A 21,592-nucleotide genomic window follows, 5' to 3' on the forward strand; every position below is an offset into this window, starting at 1 on the left:
TAAACAGACAAAATTAGTCAGTGGAGATCATTCTCATAGAAGTCTGAAGAGTGGTTGTCTTTAGGGAGGGGAATGTAGTGACTGAAGTGGGTATAAGGGTTTCTGGGGTTTGGTGATGTCACACAAGCATATTCACTCCGAAAATTCATTGAGCTGTGCAGTAATGATTTTTCAAACTTTTATATATGTATGATATGCTTCAATAAAGCTTTGCTTAAAAACATGCATAGTCATTGCTATGGTGTGAATGTTTGTGTCCCCCCATTCACCAAATTCATATGTTGAAATCCTAACCCCCAAGGTGATGACATTAGGAGTTGAGGCATTTGGCGATGATTAGGTAATGAAGGTGGAGTGCTCATGAATGGGATTCATGCCCTTATGAAAGAGGCCAGGGGAGCTGGTTCACCCCTTCCGTCATGTGAGGACACAGTGAAAAGATGGCCATCTATGAACCGGTAAATGGGTTCTCACCAGAGACAGAATCTGCCAGCACCTCGATCTTGGACAGCTCAGCCTCCAGCAGAGTAAGAAAATTAAATTCTATGTATAAGCCACACAGTTTATGGTATTTTACTATAGCAGCCCAAATGGACTAAGAGAGTCATTATTATCAGGTATAGTTTAGTGTTACCACTCATCATCAGAATGAAAGTGATCAAATATTGTGTGAATGCTTATAAGGTGCAAATGACAGGAGACCCAACTCAAAATGATCGAAGGGATTGGAAAACTTTTCCTTTAAAGGAATAAATAGTAAACATTGTAGTTTCTGCAGGCCATGTGGCCCCTTGTCTTTACTACTCTGTGTTGTTGCATGAAAGCACCCATAAACAATGTGTAAACAAATGAACATGCCAGGGTTCCAATAAAACTTTACCTTTAAAAACAAGTGGTGAGCAGGATTTGTAGTTTGCTGACCTCTAGTTTAAACAATCACTGAATTTATTACACAAGTAACAAGAAGTTCCAGGCAATGTAAGCTTCAGGGTTAGTTGATTCAGCAGCTTCACATCTCAATCCAGGAGCTCAATTCATTCCATCTGCTTGCTCAACTTTGTGCAGGCTGTGTCCCCAGTCTTGGTCCCTCCCAGTCATAAGATGACCACAGTCCTCCACACATTTCTTCATGCAACAGTGTCCAAAGGCCACAAATGTCTCTTTCCTGTGTCCCCTTTCTAGGACCATGGAAAGCTTTCTTTCTTTCTTTCTTTCTTTCTTTCTTTCTTTCTTTCTCTCTCCTTCCTTCTTTCTCTCTCTCTTTCTTTCTTCTTTCTTTTTTCTTTCTTTCTTTCTCCTTCCTTCCTTCTCTCTCTCTTTCTTTCTTCTTTCTTCTTTCTTTCTTTCTTTTTCTTTCTTTCTTTCCTTCTTTCTTTCTCTCTCTCTTTCCCTTTCTCTCTCTCTCTCTCTTTCTGTCTTTCACAGTCTCATTCTGTCACCCAGGCTGGAGTGCATTGGCGTGATCTTGGCTCACTACAACCTCCACCTTCTGGGTTCAAGCAATTCTCCCACCTCAGCCTCCAAGTAAGTAGCTGGGATTACAGGCACCCGCCACCACACTCAGTTAATTTTTGTATTTTTAGTAGAGACAGGGTTTCACCATGTTGGTCAGGCTGGTCTCAAACTCCTGTCCTCAGGCGATTGGCCCACCTGCAGCCTTCCAAAGTGTTGGGATTATAGGCGTGAGCCACCGCGCCCAGCAGGGAAAGCTTTTTTAGATGCCTCCTAAAAGACTTGATTCACTTTCTAAGACTGAGAAAGGAGGTGAGGTGTGTGTAAGTGGTTGTTTTTAGGCAGGCAACCCACATCATGATCTGCATTAGTTTCCTATTGCTATGTAACAAATTGCCACATAGTTCGCAGCTTAAAACAACATACAAACTACCTCCCGGTTTCTGTGGCTCGTCCAAGCAGGGCTTGAGGTTCTCCACACAGGGTCTCACAAGGCTACAATCAACATGTCACAAGGCTTTTCTTCTGGGGCGTGGAATCCTCTTTCAAGCCTATGTAGTTGTTGGCAGAATCCAGTTCCTTGCAGCTGTGGGAAGGAGGTCCCTGTTTTCTTGCTGGATGTCAGCTGGAGGTTACTCTTGGCTCCTAGAAGCCACTGACAGTTCCGTGCCCACCACACGCCCCTCACCACGAGACACCTCAGTTATTTAAGCCTAGCTGGAGAATGGCTCTATCCAATTTGCTAAGAGCATCTCACATAATGTAATCTAATTGAAAGAGTGGAATGGATTATATTCACAGGTCCTGACTCCAGTCAAGGGAAGGGGGATTAAACAGCGCACATGAGCACCCCAGGAGACCCAACTCAAAATGGTTTAAGCCAGAGGCTGCAAACTTCCTACAAAGGGATGGATAGTACAGAGTGTAAGTCTTTCAGGTCATCCAGCTTTTCCTCTCAACTACTCTGTGTTGTAGCACAAAAGCAGACATAGATAATACATAAAAGCAAATGAACACGGCTGTGTTCTTTTTTTAAATCATTTTTATTTTTTGAGACAGAGTCTTGCCTAGGCTGGAGCGCAGTGGCACAATCTCAGCTCACTGCAACCTCCATCTTCTGAGTTCAAGCTATTTGCCTGCCTCAGCCTCCAAAGTAGCTGGGACTACAGGTGTGGGCCACCACACCTGGCTAATTTTTGTATTTTTACTGGAGACAGGGTTTTGCCATGTTGGCCAGGCTGGTCTTGAACTCCTGACCTCAAGGGATCTGCCCACCTCAGCCTCCCAAAGTGGTGGGATTACAGGCGTGAGCCACCGTGCACAGCAACATGACTGTGTTCTAATAAAACTCAAGTGAACTTGGAGGCCATCTCAGAATTCTGCCTACTGATAGCTCTCATCTGAAAAGTTAAATCGGATAATCTAACAGTAGAACACTCCACACTTAGAAGATGAAATATGCTGTATTTGGCATGCTTCTTGCTTAGAGGATAGACATTTAAAACACAGTTCCTTAAAACACGAAGTTTGTTTTGTTTTGTTTTGCTTTAACATTTATTTTAGGTTCAGGGGTACATGTGATGGTTTGTTACATAGGTAAACTCATGTCCCTGGGGTTTGTTGTACAGATTATTTCATCACCCAGGAATTAAGCCCAGTACCCAATAGCTATCTTTTCTAATCCTGTCCCTCCTCCCACCCTCCACCATTAAGTAGACCCCAGTGTCTGTTGTTTCCTTCTTTGTGTTCATAGGTTCTCATCATTTAGCTCCCACTTTTAAATGAGAACATGCGGTATTTAGTTTTTTGTTTCTGCATTAGTTTGCTGAGGATAATAGCCTCCACCTCCATCCACATTCCCACAAAAGACATGGTCTCGTTCTTTTTTATGGCTGTGCAGTATTCCATAGTGTGTATGTACCACATTTCTTTATCCAGTCTGTCATTGATGGGCATTTAGGTTGACTTTGCTATTGTGAATGTAAAAAATGTTTTTGTTAGTGTGAAGAGTGCTGCGATGAACATTCACGTGCATGTGTCTTTATGGTAGAATGATTTATATTCCTCTGAATATATACTCAGCAATGGGATTGCTGGGTTGAATGGCAGTTCTGCTTTTAGCTTTTTGAGGAATTGCCATACTGCTTTCCACAATGGTTGAACTAATTTATACTCCCATGAACAGTGTATAAGCATTCCCTTTTCTCTGCAACTTCACCAGCCTGTTATTTTTTTACTTTTTAATAATTGCCATTCTGACTGGGTGTGAGATGGTATCTCATTGTAGTTTTGATTTGCATTTCTCTAGTGATCAGTGATATTGAGCTTTTTTCATGTGCTGTTTGGCCACATGGATATCTTCTTTTGAAAAGTGTCTGTTAATGTTCTTTGCCCACTTTTAATGGGGCTCATAAACACAAAGTTAATGTGAAAGTCCTGAAGAATCCATTTTTTAGTTTCGCTCTTGTTGCCCAGGCTGGAGTGCAATGGCGCAGCCTCGGCTCACTGCCTCCTGGGTTCAAAGGATTCTCCTGCCTCAGTCTCCCAAGTGGCTGGTATTACTGGCATGCGCCCCCATGCCCCGATAATTTTGTATTTTTAGTAGAGACGGGGTTTCACCATGTTGGTTAGGCTGGTCTCGAACCCCTGACCTCAGGCGATACACCCTCCTCAGTCTTCCAAAGTGCTGGGATTACAGGCATGAGCCACTGCGCCCAGCCTGGATTCTGGCTTTTACGCTATGCTTCAAAGCATACTCCAAGATTATATTTAAAGATTATCTGATGGCTTATTCTAGTGCTCTCATGATTTTATTTCCCCTTTGCCCTTTCTAAAAATGTTAATTCATCTGGAATTTATCATGGTGAAACATGTAAGGCTTGGATACAACTTTCATTTTTTTCCCCAGAGGGCTACTCAGTTGCTCTGACATCATTTATTGAACAGACCATCTTTTTCCATTGGTAAGTGGTGGCATTTTATCATATACTAAATTTCTTTTTGTATTTGAGTCAATTTCTGGACTTTGCATTTATAATTCATTGAGTTGCCTTGTCTATTCATATACCATACCCTTTTACTTGTTAGAGTTTTATACTATATTTTAATATCTGATACAACTAAGAAACACTTGTTTTTTATTTTCAGGATTTCTGAATATTCTTGCTCCTTTATTTTTCCATATTATAATGAGCTTGTATAGTTTTTACAAGTCCTTTTTAAAAATTGAGTGTTTTGCATTATAGATTGGGAATAATTGACATCTTTATATAGTTAAGTCTTTTTATCTAAAAATACATACATCCTTCCATTTGTTCAAGTTTTCTTCTGTGATCCTCAGTGGCATTTTAAAGTCTTTTCATATAGCTCTTGTTCACTTCTTAAGCCTAGGAATTTAACCTTTTTGTTCTAATATAAATAGGGCCCTTCTATTTTTAACCCAATGTTGTTTCAGCAATTCTTAAAAGCCAAAAAAACACATTTATTCTACCTTCATAAATGAACTCTCATAAATATATAAGTAGCAACAGGACTTGCAAGTTAATTCTGTCCTAAATATTTCATTGGTAGGAAGAAGACAAAAACCTTTCCCAAATTCATACAAGTAAAATGATATTAGGAATACATTAAAATGTCTCTTCTTAAGATTGTTTTTTTGTTTGTTTGTTTTTTTGTAGAGACAGGGGGTCTGGTCATGTTGCTCAGGCTGCTCTCAAACACCTGTCCTCAAGCAATTTCCCCACCTTGTCTTCCCAACGTGCTGGGATTACAGGTGTGAGCCACTGCACCTAGCCTTACGATTGGTTCATGACTGACTTTTGAATCTTAAAATAGGATCCATATAATTTTCTCATTCTTACAAGTCACTCACTGTTCATATTTTGCCTATTTTGCGTACACATATTGTTTCTCAGGGTGCTCTATTAACTGTTTACCTTTCCCTAGGGGAAGGCTGGTAGCTTAGCTGTTCTGATTCTGTTTCACCTATATCTTAGGACACAAATGTTTCTAGGAAGTAGAGCTCCCAAATCAAGCAGAAGAGGCAGCTGATGCCTCCCCTTCTTCCCCACCTGCAGTTCCCATCATCATAACCTGGCAAAGCAGTCATAGCCTGGGAAAGCAGTACTTACAGAGGAAATTAAAGCTCTACTCAGAACTGAGAACATTTCCAAGGTCAGCTACAAAGAAGAAAAGTGGAAGCCCTTTTAGAAGACTCCGAGATTTGTAACCCGGGAGGTTGCAGGATACAGGAGTGAGTTGTTCTGGGAGGGGAGCCTGGAGCTGGGAGAATACTGGTCTGTGTAGCCCTACGATGGAACAGCCTCATGAAATGAGTTTTCCTTCAGTGAGTGGCCATGTTGGAGGCTTGCATCTCCTTCTTGGACCCGAGTTGCTTGGATCTGACTTTGGAAGAACAATTGATAGGGCGGGGAGGGATTAGAGGCTATAATCTTTTCCTAACACCCCAAAGCCCCCTTGCAGGCAAAAATTCTACTTGTAACACTTTCTTGGCTTAATTGGTAGCACCTATATTTATTGAAAGGCAATCAAGAGGCCTTCTGCATAACAATACAGTATTATTAATAATAATAAGTAGAAAGGCCAATGTATGTGTAGAACCAAGCCCTGTACTCATCCTTTACCTGGATTCCCTTTTTTTTTTTTTTTTAATTTTAAATTTTTTTTTTTCTTGAGACAAAGTCTCAGGCTGCCCAAGCGAGAGTGCAGTGGTGTGAGCTTGGCTCACTGCAGCCTCCACCTCCCGGGTTCAAGTGATTCTCCTGCCTCAGCTTCCTGACTAGCTGGGATTACAGGCACCCACCACCACACCCAGCTAATTTTTGTATTTTTAGTAGAGACAGAGTTTCACCACCAGGCTGGTCTCAAACTCCTGACCTCAAGTGATCTGCTCGCCTTGGCCTCCCAAAGTGCTGGAATTAACAGGCGTTGGCCACCACACCTGGCCGGATTCCTTTATTTTAATCCTCACAGCAGCCCTATAAATTTAGTAGTACAATCATTTCAAATTGATAGATGAGGACACTCAGGTTTAGGGAAATTTAATAACCCGTTCATGGTCACATAGCAAAAGGCAGAGTCAGGATTTGAAAACAAGCGCCTGACTTTGATGGTCATGCTTTTTACTACCACTCTTATGAACATTCATGGTAAACCTAGATATTTTGAAATAAGGGTGAGCAAAGGGCTTAAAGTTGTTTTTATATATTACTCTGTCCTATCATTTTACATATTAATGTATATGGTTTAAAATGTATGATTTACTTATATTGACAGAGCTCATGTCTATGAGAGATATTGTAAACTCCATTCACAGGTATTTAATGCTTTTGCCTTTAAGTGAGTGATGTACTCATGTAGACACTGAAATATAAACAACCAATCAACTAGAATGTTTACTCTTCAGTGCTCCGAAGATTATTCTACTTGTGACTATAATTCTGTACTCAGTTTATAACATTCTTGCAGAGATGTCAGGATGTGTGTGTGCATGTGTGTTTATTATGAATAATATTATTTCCTTGTGGGTGTGAATTTCATCCTCTCTGTGATTCCTGTGCCCTAACCATATTGCTAGGCAACACCAAGCAACACGCATCCCACATTTTCCTAATTCCTTTTGATGTTTCACAAATGGACCTTTGCTTTTATCTGCAAGCAGAATAACACCAGTGGGTTTAGGATTTTGGCTTTTTAAGTAATCAGGTGTCCGGTGAGATCAAAGCTAAGTGACCATAACTATCAGAAACTGGCAGAAAAAAGGAAGAGCTGGCATGAAGCAACTGCACATATTTGTTTTAAGACTTTGGCCAATGATTCGTTAGTGAAGTCTAATGTGATTTCTGCCATTCTGACTTTGTAGATGACATCAAGGACAGTGAGTAGGTGGGCTTCCTTCCAAGGACTTAAAGTCCTCCTAGGGCTTGGAGGGTAATTGCATATGAAATAGTCTTTCTGACACTAGAAATGTCGCACACATATCATTTTCCAGATGAAAATCAGATGCCCGTCTCCTCTGTCAAAACAGAAACCAATATTTTCAGGTCAAGATCCAGAATCTGGAAGGTGTAATGCACAGACATCACATCACAAGCTAAAGTGCATTTACAGTTGTCCTGCCTTCTATGTGTAGGGAAAGGTCAGAGAGAGGCCTCAGTGGGCATGGAGAATGCCAGAAATGGGCCTACAGTGGACAAGGGCTCAGCACTTCATCACCACAAAAAAGATCACTTGGTTTTTCCCCATCCACTCAAGCCAAGCCACAGAGAACCACAGGAAGCAAGACTGACGAGTTTCCACACTGCTGACTGACAGTATTTGAGAAGTTGTGCTGCCCAAGTCAGAAAGCCCCATGATGGCACTCTAACACTCAACCTGTGAAAGTAAATATATTATAATACCTTACTCGCAGGCTTGGGGAAGAGAACATTTTGCCAGATGGGAGATGAAACAGAAATGGGGCCACTGATAAGAAATGCACTTGTGGGAAAATATGATTGTATTAGTTATCGATGGCTGTGTGACAAGTCTCCTGCACCCCACCCCACCCCACAAAAAAACCCTGTTGTCAGTTTAAAATAATATTAAGCATTTACTACTTCACTCAGTTTCAACAGACCAGAAATGGAGGAGTGATGCAGCTTGGTGGTTCTGTCTCAGGATCTCTTATGGGGTTGCAGTCCAGATGTCAGCCATGGCTGCAGACATCTGAAGACTTGCCTGGGATTGGAGGAGCCATTTTCAACAGGGTTTACTCATGTAACTGGCAAGTCAGTGCTGGTGATTGGCAGGAGGACTCAGCTGCTCACCATGTGGCCCCCAAGCATCCTGGTAACATGGCAGCTGGTTTCCCCAGAGCAGACAAGCCAAGAGAGAACAAGGGAGAAGCCACAATATCTTTGACAGCCTAGTGTTGGAAGCCACGCTCCATCATTCCCACAATATCCTATGGGTTCTACAGGTGAGCCCTACTCAGTGTGGGAGGAAACTACCTAAAGGCATGAATACCAGGAGGGGAGAATCACCAAGGGCTCTCTTGAAGGCCGGCTACAATAATGATGGAAACATTTCTGTGCATTCATCACTGAGAAGAAATTCATGTATTGGTTGGGTGATGGATGGCACTCTGTCACGGGTCTCAATGCAAGCTGCAAGCCAGCGCCTGCATTGGAATCATCTGGGGCCACTTTTTAAAGCACTGGTTTCCCTGCACCCTGCCCGGGATATTCTGATTAAGTCAAAGATGATGCCCTGGTTTGGGAATGACTGGATTAGATGATCTCTAAGGTCAAGTCCAACCTTAACAGTCTTCCTCAGACTTACATGATCATAGGTATTACCCAGAGAATTTATTAAAAATACAGATTTTTTAGGCCCCACCTCCAGCTTCATGAATCAGAACGTCCAGGGATGGGCCTCAAAATCTGTGTATTTATTCATTTGTTTATTTAAGAGACAGAGTCTTGCCAGACTGGAGTGCAGTTACTGCAGCCTTGAATTCCTGGGCCCAGGTGATCCTGCCATCCTACCTTCCTAAATAACTGGGATTACAGGCATGTGTCACCACACCTGGCTCATTTTCAAAATTTTGTGGTTGTTGAGACGGAGTCTTGCTATGTTGCTCAAGCTGGTCTTGAACACTTGGACTCAAGTGATCCTCTTACCTTGGCCTCCCAAAGCACTGGGATTACGGGCATGAGCCACTGTGCCCAGCCTGTGATTTTGTTTAATTTTTAAATTTTTTGACCAGGTCATACATTTAAAATGATGGGAAATTCCAAAAGATATAAAAGAGTGTCATTATAAAGTCTCTTTCCCAACTTTGTTCTCTCAGTATCCCAATTCACGTACCTGGAGGTGCTCAATGTTGTTGGTTTCTTGTGTATTCTTATGAATATATAAGACATAGAAAGAATCACCTAGGGCTCTCTTGAAGGCCGGCTGCAATACTGATGGAAACATTTCTGTGCACACAACACTGAGAAGAAATTCACCTATCAGTTGGGTGATGGATGGCACTCTGTCACGGGTCTCAATTTCTTGTGTATTTTTTTTAACTCAAGGCAAATCAAAAGGGTATGCAGTGAAAAACAAGTTTATTCCTGGTTCTGATCACCAGTTTTTTCCTTCAGATTCACTTTTACCAGTTTCCCGTGTGTCTCTTTAAGAGACAGGACGCTGTTAGTTTGTCAAGCGACTCAGGTGATTCTTATAATCTGGGGTTTGGGACACCCCAGTTCTGTAACGTAAGTTATAATAGAAGCTGAAACAGCTGGAAAACCTCACCTGGTTACACATGAGCTGCACGAAATGCATTAGATTCTATCTGGATGTCTTAGTTACATTTGTTCATGTAATCATTATTTACTAAATAATGATTGTTTACCAGGCCAAGTCATTATTTGCCAGGCCAAGGCAACCATGAGCAATGAACCCAGCTCACGGGAGCTTGCTGCCTAACACAGAAAACAGCTACCTCCATCTGTAGAGGTGCGTACAGGGCGCTGCGGAAGCTCCTTGGCACCAGAAGTGAGTGGACGCTTCTGGAAGGAAGGGATTTCCACAGAGGTAAAAATGGTGAGGAGGTGGGGCTCATTGGGCAAATGGAGATGACGACATTCCCGGTAGAGAGAAAAGGACAAATACAAAGTTCCCAGGTTTTGATCCGGTACGCTGCTCTCAGGCAACCAAAAAGTAGAGCGTTTCGGTGTTTGTGCACAGAAGAGGCTCAAGATAAAACGAGGTAAACTGAGGTCAAAGTAAGATAAGGAAAAAACACGATGGCTCTGAATATCAGATATTAAGTTTGGGAATGATATGATCAGCGTGGGGGGGGGGGGGGGAAATTGATGTGGGTGTAAAAAAAAGACTAGAAGGGGGCTGGGCATGGTGGCTCATGCCTGTAGTCCCAGAACTTTGGAAGGCCAAGGTGGGAGGTTCACTTGAGCTCAGGAGTTCAAAACCAGCCTGGACAACATGGCAAGACCTCGTCTCTACTAAAAATACAAAAATTAGCGGGGCATTGTGGCGCACGCATGTAGTTCCAGCTACTCGGGAGGCGGGAAGATCCCTGGAGCCCTGGAGGCTGAGGCTGAAGTGACCAGTGTTTGCTGCACTGCACTCCAGGTTGGGTGACAGAGTGGGACCCTGTCTCAAAAAAAAAAAAAAAAAAAAAGAGAGAGAGACTAGAAAGAAGTGGTAACAACTTGGAGGTGGGAAGATAATTTAGGAAGTTGTTATCAAAATCCAAGAAAGAGACCAGAATAGCCTGGATTAGGTGGCCATTGTAGGGATGCACAGAACTGGAAACACTTTGAAGTTATTAAAGAGGTAAATTCACCTGGACTTGGTGATTGATTGAAAAGGGCTGCAACTGGGACATTCCCAAATTTCCAGCATGGGCAACCAGCTGCGTTTCAATAGGGAATACCTGCGAGAAAGTCCTCGGGGAGGAGGCACGTGGGAGGGTGAAGGGTAAGTCTAACATTCTGAGTTTGAGGAAGAGAAAATACGTGGGTAAATTAAAGTTTAGAGTCCAATAGAAAAATAAGAGCCTGTTTGTGATGGCCCACGGCAGGACAGGCATCTTCTAATTTCTCTTTAAACCTTAATTAGTTTTCATCTCTGCCCCCCATCCCCACACTCTCTTGCCCACCATAAAGCAGATTGGCACTGACAGTCTCTTCAACCTTCTCCACGGGTTGCAGTGGAAGGGATGAACGAAGGTCCTGCCCTCCAAGCAGCTGCATTCACAAAATTCCGAAGCTGGCCAATAGTGTATTTGGTTCTGTAAAAAGATAATTTTTTTTTTTTTTTTTTTTTTTTTTCCCTGAGGCAGGGTCTCACGATAGTGCCCAGGTTGCTCAAAGATAGTATTCCCAAGATGGTTATAAACAGTTTCATGTTTCCCAGAATCAAAAACCGGACTCTAAATTCACTTTCTTTATTGCTTTATTCTAGGTACTGATGAGACCTCTTTAGTATTACACTGGCAACTGACTGCACTGCGGATATGTTTGGAATAAGGTAAGCCTGCAGCCACGGTTTTTATGGCTTTTGGAGTTTTGGCCAGAATGAACAGAGCTTAAGCAAATTAGATATTTGAAAATACCTTTGTTTTGTTCCATGAGCAACCGCCAGAGGCCTTTTAAATTGTGATGGTGACTAACAAAATAAGATCTTTGCTATTGTGCAGAGAAATCTGAAGAATTTTATCCATTCTTTCGTTCTTGCTAAATGGTGCATTGTATGCTATCTGTGTGGTTTGGGTCTAGGACAGATTTCTCTCTGAACTTCACAGCATGGGTGGAAGAGAGTAATTTGGCCTTTCGTTTTCTCTGGCAGCCGGTGCCAGTCCATTTATATGGTATGTTCACAGGAGAGCTGACAAGTGTTGAGAGGTTTTATTTGATATGCATTTTTTTTTTAAGTGGAAAAAAATCCGTAAAAATAGGTACTTGTTAGCTAGTTTTCCTAGTTAGTCTTCAGATCATAACCAAATGTTTCATTAAGGAGTTCCACCTCAAATAGACGAGCTACATTGACTTATCTGGGCTGTGTTTAATATTCACAGTGTAACCATTCATGGCATGGGCAGTTTTTAATGATAGAAATGCAAACCCACATTATTTTTCTGTGTAACTTGTAAAAGCCGTGCCTTCTAAAATGGGGCTGCTTATGCTAATTTGTTATAGTTAGTGAATTGCAGGCAGCTCTGTGAATTTACTTTTCTTGGCAGTTCTAGAATATCCTGCCATAACACATACTGAAAAACTGTTTGACGGGTTATGAAAATCTGGATGTACTAAAGGTACATCTTGTGCAAACCATAAAATAAATACATGATTACATTTTTAAAAATCTGTTATCAGGTTAAGGAAGTTGTCATTATAACAACCCAAGGAGAATTAAACAGTTTTGAATGGATGATATACTTTTTCCATTTGTACATACTGTAAATGCTTTTAGTATCCAACCCTCGCTCTATTTTGCTGGTCTTTATGAAAAGACTGCCTACTGGAGGTAAACTGTATTTCATATAGGTCATATAGAACCTATCTTGGAAGTGGATAACACCTCATTGCAAAGGTTAATTAATATTCTCAGTAAAGCATAAAAATTGTCAGAATTATTTGATACAAAATATATTTTGAAATTTTTATTATTTTTAGTGAAACCAGCAATGTTCTGTTACTTCAAGGATGTTGATTATGGGGTCTGTCAATATTAGTGTTGCCAGTGATGTGTGATTGCTTCATTCATGATAAATGAATTAAGTATGTAATTTGGTTCTATACTGTGTTAGCTATATACCAAACCAACTCCTTTGAAACGGTCTCTAATCTCAAGGAGCTTGTAATTTTAATAGATGTTAAGAAGACAAAGACAATTCATTTGTTCAACAAATATACTGCATAGTGAGAATTTACTATGTACAAGACAATTCATTACATTTCTTGGGGCATGGGGACTGTAACTATGGTGAATAGGAGAGATTTGGTTCCTGTCCTTGAATTCTACCAGAAGACAAACATGAAACAACAAATAACACAATTACTTAATAATTATGTGAAGTGTTCCAAAAGACATCTACAGGGTGGACTGAGGATGTATAATGAAGTGAAAGAGCAAACTTTTTAAAAGGGAACTCCTGAAGGTTAAATTGTGTTTGCGATGAACTGGAATAAAACGTTAATCATGTCAAAGAAAAAAAGATTTATTGTTAAATACAAAGTAAATGAAGAGTCGAAAGATCGCTAAAAGAAATATGGTGTTGTTTGGTGAGAATCTTATACAGTCAGGAAAATATCCTTGCATGCACTGAAGACAACATCTTACCACTTGAAGGAATGATTTTTCATCCTAGGATAAAAGTAGGATTTTATATTCCACTTTAAGAGGAAAAATAGATAAGAAATGCAGATGGCCAATTAACTTCTTTAGTAGAACTTCGTGCACGTGATAAAGAATGAAACTTTAACAAAAAAAACTTGAACACGTTTATATGCTCATAAAAACTTCAAATTGATTAAAATTCTTCAGTGACAAGGTTAGGGTCCTTGATCAGTGAATGTTCTCACATATTTCTAAGCAACATAGAAGGGTTATATTTGAGTAGAAGTATAAAGACAGAATTATACAAAGAAAGCCTAAATTGAGTAAGAAGTGTCAAGAATATGATTAATTTTTGTAACCTACTCTTTCAGTAATGAATTTCAACCAAACCTAATTAATCTTACATTTCTAGCACAACATATGATTTTAGAGAATATGTCATTAAAGAGATACATAATCAGAAGTAAAATAAATATCATCTAGGCTTAGATTAGGGAACAATATTGGTTTTGATTTAATTTTGAACAGGTAATATGCATATTATTGAAAATTTAAAAATTGTTTCACAACCCTGTTCCCCATCTACCTAGTTCCCAACCACCCTAGACACACACAGCTGCACACCTGATGTTCTTTTCTTTTTTCTTTTTCTTTTCTTGAGGTAGGGTCTCACTCTGCTGCCCAGGCTGGAGTGCAGTAGCAGTATCACAGCTCACTGCAGCCTCAACCTCCCAGGCTCAAGTGATCCTTCCACCTCAGCCTACTGAGTAGCTGGAACTACAGGTGTACACCACCACGCGCAGCTAATTTTTATTTATTTATTTTTAAGGGACGAGGTCTTATTGTGTTGCCTAGGCTGATCTCAAACTCCTGGGCTCAAACCATCCTCCCCCAGGGTTGGCCTCTCTAAGTGCTGGGGTTATAGGTGTGAGCCACCTGGCCCTGATGTTATTATGTGTACATGTAAGCATAGTTTGTTTAGCACATACCAACAAATCTTTTATTCTCAGGTAGTATTGGGTTGATACAAATCTTAATACAGTGTTTCTTGTCTCTTTTTATGCAAAAGGTAGCATACTGCAGACACTGTTGTGCCGTTGCTTCCTCCCCACCCACTTAATATTATTTATTTCTTGGAGATCTTTCTAAATCAGTACGTGGACCCTTTCCCTTTCTCCTTATTTACAACTATATAGTATTCCACTATATGGAGCTACTATAATTTATTTAACTAGTCTCCAATTGATGAATATTTATGTTGTTTCCAATAAACATTTCTGTAGTGAATAATCTTATGTCGGGTCATTTCACAAATATATCCGTGGAAGTAGAATTGCTAGCCAAAGGAATAATTAGTAATTTTGGTAGATATTGCCAAAATGCCCTACATAAAGTTGATAGTAACTTAATGCATTTAACAGTAATACATAACAATATTTTCCATTTGATGTCATCCAACTTTTTTTGTGTGTGCGTGAACAAATGAAGAAAAATGGTATCTCATTTTTCCCATTGTTTTTCTCTCGTGCGATTTTCTATTGGGCTCTTTGTGTTTTTCTTCTCAACTTAAGCTCTTTTGTATTAGGAAGATAAGACCTTTATTAGTAGCATGAATTACAAATATTTTTATCTCATCTTATTTGTCTTTGACTTGCTCAAGGTGACTTTTGCCACAGAAATTTTATTTTTATGTACCTGAATTTACCAATATTTTCTTTTATGGCTTTTGGATTTGACTCATAATTTAAAAGGTCTACCATATTCAAGGTCATTAAGAAAGTATCCTGTTTTTCCCCTAGATCTTGGGTAGGTTTTGGTGTTTACCTTTACATTTTTTATTCATTTGAAATTTGGCCTGGTATAAGATAGGCCTAACCCTAGAATGCTGCCTAGGTAGCTCAGTATCAAATATTGAACTATCCCTGTTTTCATTCCACACTGATTTATAATGTAATTTTTATCCCACATGTATTTGGATCTATTTCTGAACTTTCTTTTTTTTTTAACATACATGTTTTTACATGTTCCAACTCTTAGAAATGTTCCATTCTGTTTCTGTTTTTAGGCTCCTTTTAGGTACCTGCCGTGCTTAATTTTTTATTTTAAACATGGTTTTTCCTGTTAACAAAGTTTGCATTAGTTGCTTCCTTGAGCAACACCTTTAGAAATTTAAATGTGTTTGAAATGATGTGAAAATATTATTCAGATCAGAGCTAATTCTGCAAAAGCTGAAATCTTGTGGGGGAAAAAAAAAATCTATTTCAAGCGAAATCCCCTAAATCCCAGGGAACCTCCGTATACTCAGACCAGAAATATTTTTTGATTCTACATAATGTATTTTAAAGGGATAAATGGATCAACTGGGCAGAGAGTTGGAAGAAGGTGTTTTAGCTCTGCTTCTCAATCTCCCAGTGTGATCGCCGGGACACTTCACCGTAAGTTGCATTTATTGTAGGGCAGTTTTGTCACTTAAAAAAATATTTTTAATTGGAAACAGCAAGCTGGTTATATAATTGTAATTGCAGGATTATATATAATGAAAATATCAGGCCTGCAGGTTTTACATAATCACATGCAAAGTCATGTGCGAGAGTGGAAAAAGGGAAGAACAGAGATATGTCTGATTATTTACTCTCTGTGGGGTGTACACAGATAATTTCTGGTGCAATTTAATCTGGAAGATTATATAGCTGAGAATAAGAGATCAAATAGATATCCTTGAGACACCAGAATCTCATGAGTCAGTTGCAAACATCAGGCACGTAGCCTGCACTTGATACTGGATAACTTGCTCATGTTTTATTCCTGAGTTTCCTTAAGCAATGTCTGTTCGAAAAGCTTGAAATTAGTATTCGTTTAAACAGGGAAGCACTGGAACTAGCTGGCATTCTGTAAATGAAATCAATGTAACGGGAACTTTGAATCGTTTTTTCCTTGATTATTTTGCTAGGTTGTCACTATAAATGGCCAAATCCTAAATCAACTCTTTCACTCTTCCCAAGGAGGTCATCAGCACTAGCATTTTACAGTGTTTAATGAATTATTTTCCAAACATACATTAAGTTTGCCGTAAACAAGGGTATTTATAAGAATATCATGACTATTTGACATTTAGGTAAGAGTTATGTAGTACTCTAGAAAAAAGAGAAAGCAATTTTAGTACTATCAGAATCTGGAGCAGAACTTAGTCTTGGGTGGAGCTTACATATGAAATTGAAATTAAAAAAGAAATCCAAGTTACTCTCCAAGTTTTGGACAGGGTATTTTTATTCTTCAGAATATCGATCCTGAAATTAGAGTGAATACATCAAAAGTGCGTGTTTAATTTCTTCAGTGGAAACATAAACTCATCCCTTGGGGAAAAATATTACTAATTGTACATTGAATAGTTTTTGCCTATAAATAGCAACATGTATAAATGCAAATACATGAAGTCAAAATTAATTTTAAATACTTCCTCAGTAAATGTATAAGTCTTTATTAATAATCTAAAAGAAGGAAAAAAGGCATTACTGAAAAAATCTCCAATTTTTTTTAAAGTTTATTAATTGTGAGCATTGAGTTACTTTCTTGTATGACGTGATTGACCCATATGTGAATTTTTTCTAAGAATAAGGAAATGGGTGAATCAAAATTGGGACTAGAAGGTTGGATGATTTAAATGCTATGCTTATTTAAATGTTCTATTCTCTCAAAATAGTACATCTTTGGGCTTGCTTGCACAATAGTGAAACAACCTACTTGAGGTAACTCACAATAATCCCAATACTTTGGGAGGCCGAGGTGAGAAGATGACTGGATCCCAGGAGTTTGAGACCAGCCTGGGCAATATAGCAAGACCCCATTTCTCCCCCCACCCCCCAAAAAAAATCATTGGACTAAGGTGGAAGGAGACAGAGCAGCTGTAAAGTTGCTAGTATGAGGGACAAGAATTAATGTAATGGTGGGCAGCAGGTGATAATTCTGTGGCAAAGCAACAAAAGCAGGGATTACAATTTATTTCTGTTTATAACCATCAACGCCTAGTTTGGCTTTCATTGTTTGCTGATTTTGTTGCCTGGGCAGCATGAATCTCTCTGATTCCCTTTTAGTGGTTCTTCATGAAGCCTACATGTGAGAAATGAAAACTGAAAATACATTTTTTCAAAGGGAAAATAAAACTGGTATAAAATCAAATTACTCTGGCTCATGTATAATAAAATACAATTACATTAATCCTTTTCTAAGTATTTCATTCTAGGGTTTGTGGATTTTTTTTTTTGTAATTAATGAATTTACTAAGCACTTTCTATACTTAAGGGAATGACTTTGTCTCTATTTTTTAGGCAAATTATTTTGTGTGGGTGACAAAATGTATGTTCCCTTGCATGTAATATTTAAGTGTGTATTAAATGTCTAATATGACTCAGGTCACAAAATTTCGGACACAACGACAACATGAACTGTCAGCTCAGGAAAGTTTGTTTGTGTTTGAGATGGAGTCTCACTCTGTCGCCCAGGGTGGAGTGTGATGGCATGATCTCAGTTCACTGCAACCTCCACCTCCCGGGTTCAAGCAATTCTCCTGCCTCAGCCTCCCAGGTAGCTGGGATTATAGGTGCCCACCACCACTCCTGGCTAATTTTTATATTTTTAGTAGAGACGAGGTTTCACCATGTTGGCCAGGCTGGTCTCGAACTCCTGACCTCAGGTGATGCGCCTGCCTTGACCTCCCAAAGTGCTGGGATTACAGGTGTGAGCCACCGTGCCTGGCCAAGAAAGTTTTTCTGAAAGAGACTAGTCAGTTTTTTTCTCTCCTTCTACATATTGCCTATATTTTTCCAGGAATCAGAGAATTGGATTATTCATGCTTAGATAGGGATAAAGGACAGGACTTACAGGATTCAGGAATTTTTTACTTAATCTCGGATGACTACTTAACATGTCACTGGGGGCATTTTGAAGGTGTGGGGTGTTTGTGTGTGTGTTTCACACCAATCTTTTTTTTTTTCCCTAGAACTTTTCTTTCCTGAGTTAGTGGCTGAAGATGCCATAGAGGAAAGCAGAGGTGGTACAGAGAAAGGCTGGGATTAGGTCTGAACGACAAAGCAGTGGTTTCAGAGGATTCATTGCAGCCTCTGGATCTGGGGATGGGCCTTATAGGTGACAGCCTGTCTAGGGAAGCAATTGGAAAGTGCCATTCCTCTGATTCTTCTGTAGTTCACGAGCATGACGATTGGGTTTTCATGACATGTGTGAGATGTGCCACCCTCTGAACCTTGTGCCCACATTGGCACATTACCCATCTAACCTAAAAATAAAAAAAAAGGTTGCTCCTCTCAGGTGTAAATGCAGTTGAAATCAGAAGGGAAATCAATATAGCAGAGAAATGACAAAACACCTTGGTTTTCCGGAGTAATGGGGTGCGGTGCACATGCTTTGAAGTCATGGTGAGATTCTTTCATCTCTGAATATCTTACCTAACAGGCTCCCTGGATTCTTTTTCTGCTCTTTGGAATCTCATGGTTTATGTCTGAGATTTCTTCTTTCCAACCATTACTAAAAGCACAGAAACAGACATTCTTGACTGCTCATTTCTAGTAATAATCTTTTAAACGAGAGCCTCTCATGTTCAGAGTCCAGTCTCCTGCATACTACTCACATTTCTGCCTCAAATGTCCCTCTAAAGTCCAAGGTACAACTCTGAATTCTAGGAATTCTCCGACCCTTTGCTGTATTTCCAAAATGAACATTTGCCAGAATCAATTCTCAGGTCAGTCTCAATAAATAAATATATTCTAAAGCACCCTATGAAAACTGTTACACTATGGGAATCTTTCTTCTAGATCTGGATTTTCTAGAAATGAATCTTTAGTAATGTGAGCAAATTTAGAGTCTCGAAGTGTCTGCCAAATCTTACCTATGTCGAGCATTTTGTGGCTAATCTATGCATTTAATTTTTCTTACAATTCTTTTTTTTTCTAATTATAGCTGACAAGCTATGACAACGTGCTATGGTCAACATGTCACTTGACCCTCCTTTAATAAATATCGCACAATGTGTGCATGGTGCTAATATATTTTATTCTTCCTCTGAGAAAAGTGTTATAATGACCTTACTTTTTGGGGGAGAAATGTGGGTTACTGCTTATTCAACATGCTTTTGGGTTTGACTTGCTATCACATGTTTTCTTCTTTTAATCTAGACTTTTATGTATTTTCTGCATTTTCTTCACTGACCATATATTTTTGGCATATATTACTATCATAAAAATCATCTGCATAAAAACATCTTGCCCTCACCAAAATCAACAAAAATGGAAACTTTAAAAGTGATATATGAACACACACACATATAATTTTTTGTTTGTTTTGTTTTGAGACAGAGTCTTCCTCTGTCACCAGGCTGGAGTGCTGTGGTGCGATCTCGGCTCACTGCAACCTCTGCCTCCTGGGTTCAAGCGATTCTCCCATCTCAGCCTCCTGAGTAGCTGGGACTACAGGTGTGCGCCACCACACCCAGCTAATTTTTGTATTTTTAGTAGAGACGGGGTTTCATCATGTTGGCCAGGATGGTCTCAATTTCTTGACCTCGTGATCTGCCCTCCTCGGCCTCCCAAAGTGCTGGGATTACAGGCATGAGCCACGGTGCCCAGTCACATAATGTAATTTTTAAGTAAAGATTCAGAGAAAAGAAGTTTTAATAATAGAGCTGATGTTTGCCTAGGACTTTACCATTTGATAGTTGTTTTTATATATGTTATATTAGAGGTATAATAGTTTAGTATCTGAAGTCAGACAGCTCAAATCTTGGCTCTGCCACTTACCAGATATGGTTTGGGCAAGGTATTGACCTTCTCTAAGCCTCAGTTTTATCTCTGTACCTGTTTCCTAAGGTTATTATGAAGATTTGGTGGGACAATGCATAGAATGTGCTTATAGGGGCTAGATTATGCCAAATGTTCACTTCACATTACTTACTGTCTTTTTCTTTCAAACCACAACACTCTTATGAAAAAGTAGGGCATGTGGGATTATTTTTACTTTACCAAAGAAGAAAATAGTGTTCAGAGAGATTAGGTGAATGACAAGTAATTCTTTCATTTTAAATTGAGTTTCCATTGCAGTCTTAATGGCAAGACTGGAAAAGGGAATCCAGTGAGTTCCCTGGGCCCTTTCCTTAGGGTGGAGCTAACACACAGGGAATGTGAAACACCCGCTGAGCCACTCTTGTGGGGTTAGAACCCCCAAAGATCTGGTACCGTCAGATATTCTATATAGTCACAAAGCTAATGGCTTCAAGTTCAACTTGAGCTGAATGTTAATAGGGTAGATTCAAATCATTTTTCACTGTTTTGAGGGGCTTGGAGTGGGGAGGTGATGAAGAACAATTGTAATAACTCCAGTAACTTTCTCATTTCTAAATGCAAATTACTTCTCTGAGAATTTCTGTGAGTAGGTAGCCTGTGAAAGCTACTTTCAAGGCTCAGCTTCCTTGGTTAATGTAGCTTTGCTAAAGGGGCATACAGGCCTTCACACCATACAGTGCTGGCTGGCCCTAGTCTTACTTAGCTGGGAGATATGTTGATCCAGTGGCTTTATATGAGGCTTATCTTTTAGAGCTACTTGAGAAGTAATGCCTCCCATCAGCCTGTAACAAAGATGTACTCTGCTATTTCTTCCTAGCAATTACATTTTCTGTTCTAAATTAATGTCACCTCACAGCATTCTTTTACCATTCTTTGGCATTTAATCCAATTTTCTTCTTCCTAACAAACAATTTTAAAAACAAACTCATTCCTTTTAAAATGAACTGAAATGTTCAAATGTTTCCTAGGAACGTATTCAGTCTTCATTCTATTGTTGTTTCTTGCAAAAATATTCCTGGATTGCTCAGCTTTGAGAGAAACTATGAAAATGAAAAATTCCCAATAAACAAAGGGAGATAATTCACTTTATAAAAGAATTCTTTTCTTTGCACCGGCATGTGTAATAAAAAGAAAGACATACAAATTCTTTACTCACTGATGGGTTCTGTTAGCAATACATTTAATTTTCAGACACAAAATGTTAGGAGTCAGTTGACTACCAAAATCTCTGAAATCACATGGTTGAGGAGATAATTTAAAATGCAAACATTTGATACATACCAAAGTTTTCAGTGATATAGCTATTTGGCAACCTCCAAGTGGAATCTACAGAGATAGTCTGGAAAGTCAATGTTAAAAGACTCGTAAAATCATGTCTTCAGATTTTGATGAAAACATAGTTTAGCGAACTTAATTCTAGAAGACAGTAAGCTGGAAAA

General features: G+C 39.4%; 1 long non-coding RNA gene and 1 other non-coding gene across 5 annotated transcripts in view; both read left to right on the forward strand.

Annotated features, from left to right (window-relative positions):
• The window catches only part of LOC116273530, a 142,913-nt gene that overhangs the window by 75,823 nt on the left and 45,498 nt on the right, over positions 1–21,592 (forward strand). For 3 of the 4 annotated variants that reach the window (XR_004181853.1, XR_004181856.1, XR_004181848.1), the window contains exons 1-2: positions 9,145–10,213; positions 11,431–11,496. This is a non-coding gene — a long non-coding RNA (uncharacterized LOC116273530). Of the gene's footprint in view, positions 1–9,144; positions 10,214–11,430; positions 11,497–21,592 lie in introns of those variants that run through there. The other variant, XR_004181850.1, reaches the window with a different exon arrangement.
• On the forward strand, positions 18,493–18,596 carry LOC116274044. The gene has a single exon (XR_004182523.1). It is a non-coding gene; the product is annotated as a small nucleolar RNA U13 (small nucleolar RNA).

Source organism: Papio anubis, chromosome 2 (genome assembly GCF_008728515.1).
Source record: "Papio anubis isolate 15944 chromosome 2, Panubis1.0, whole genome shotgun sequence".
In the NCBI taxonomy this organism is placed as follows: domain Eukaryota; kingdom Metazoa; phylum Chordata; class Mammalia; order Primates; family Cercopithecidae; genus Papio; species Papio anubis.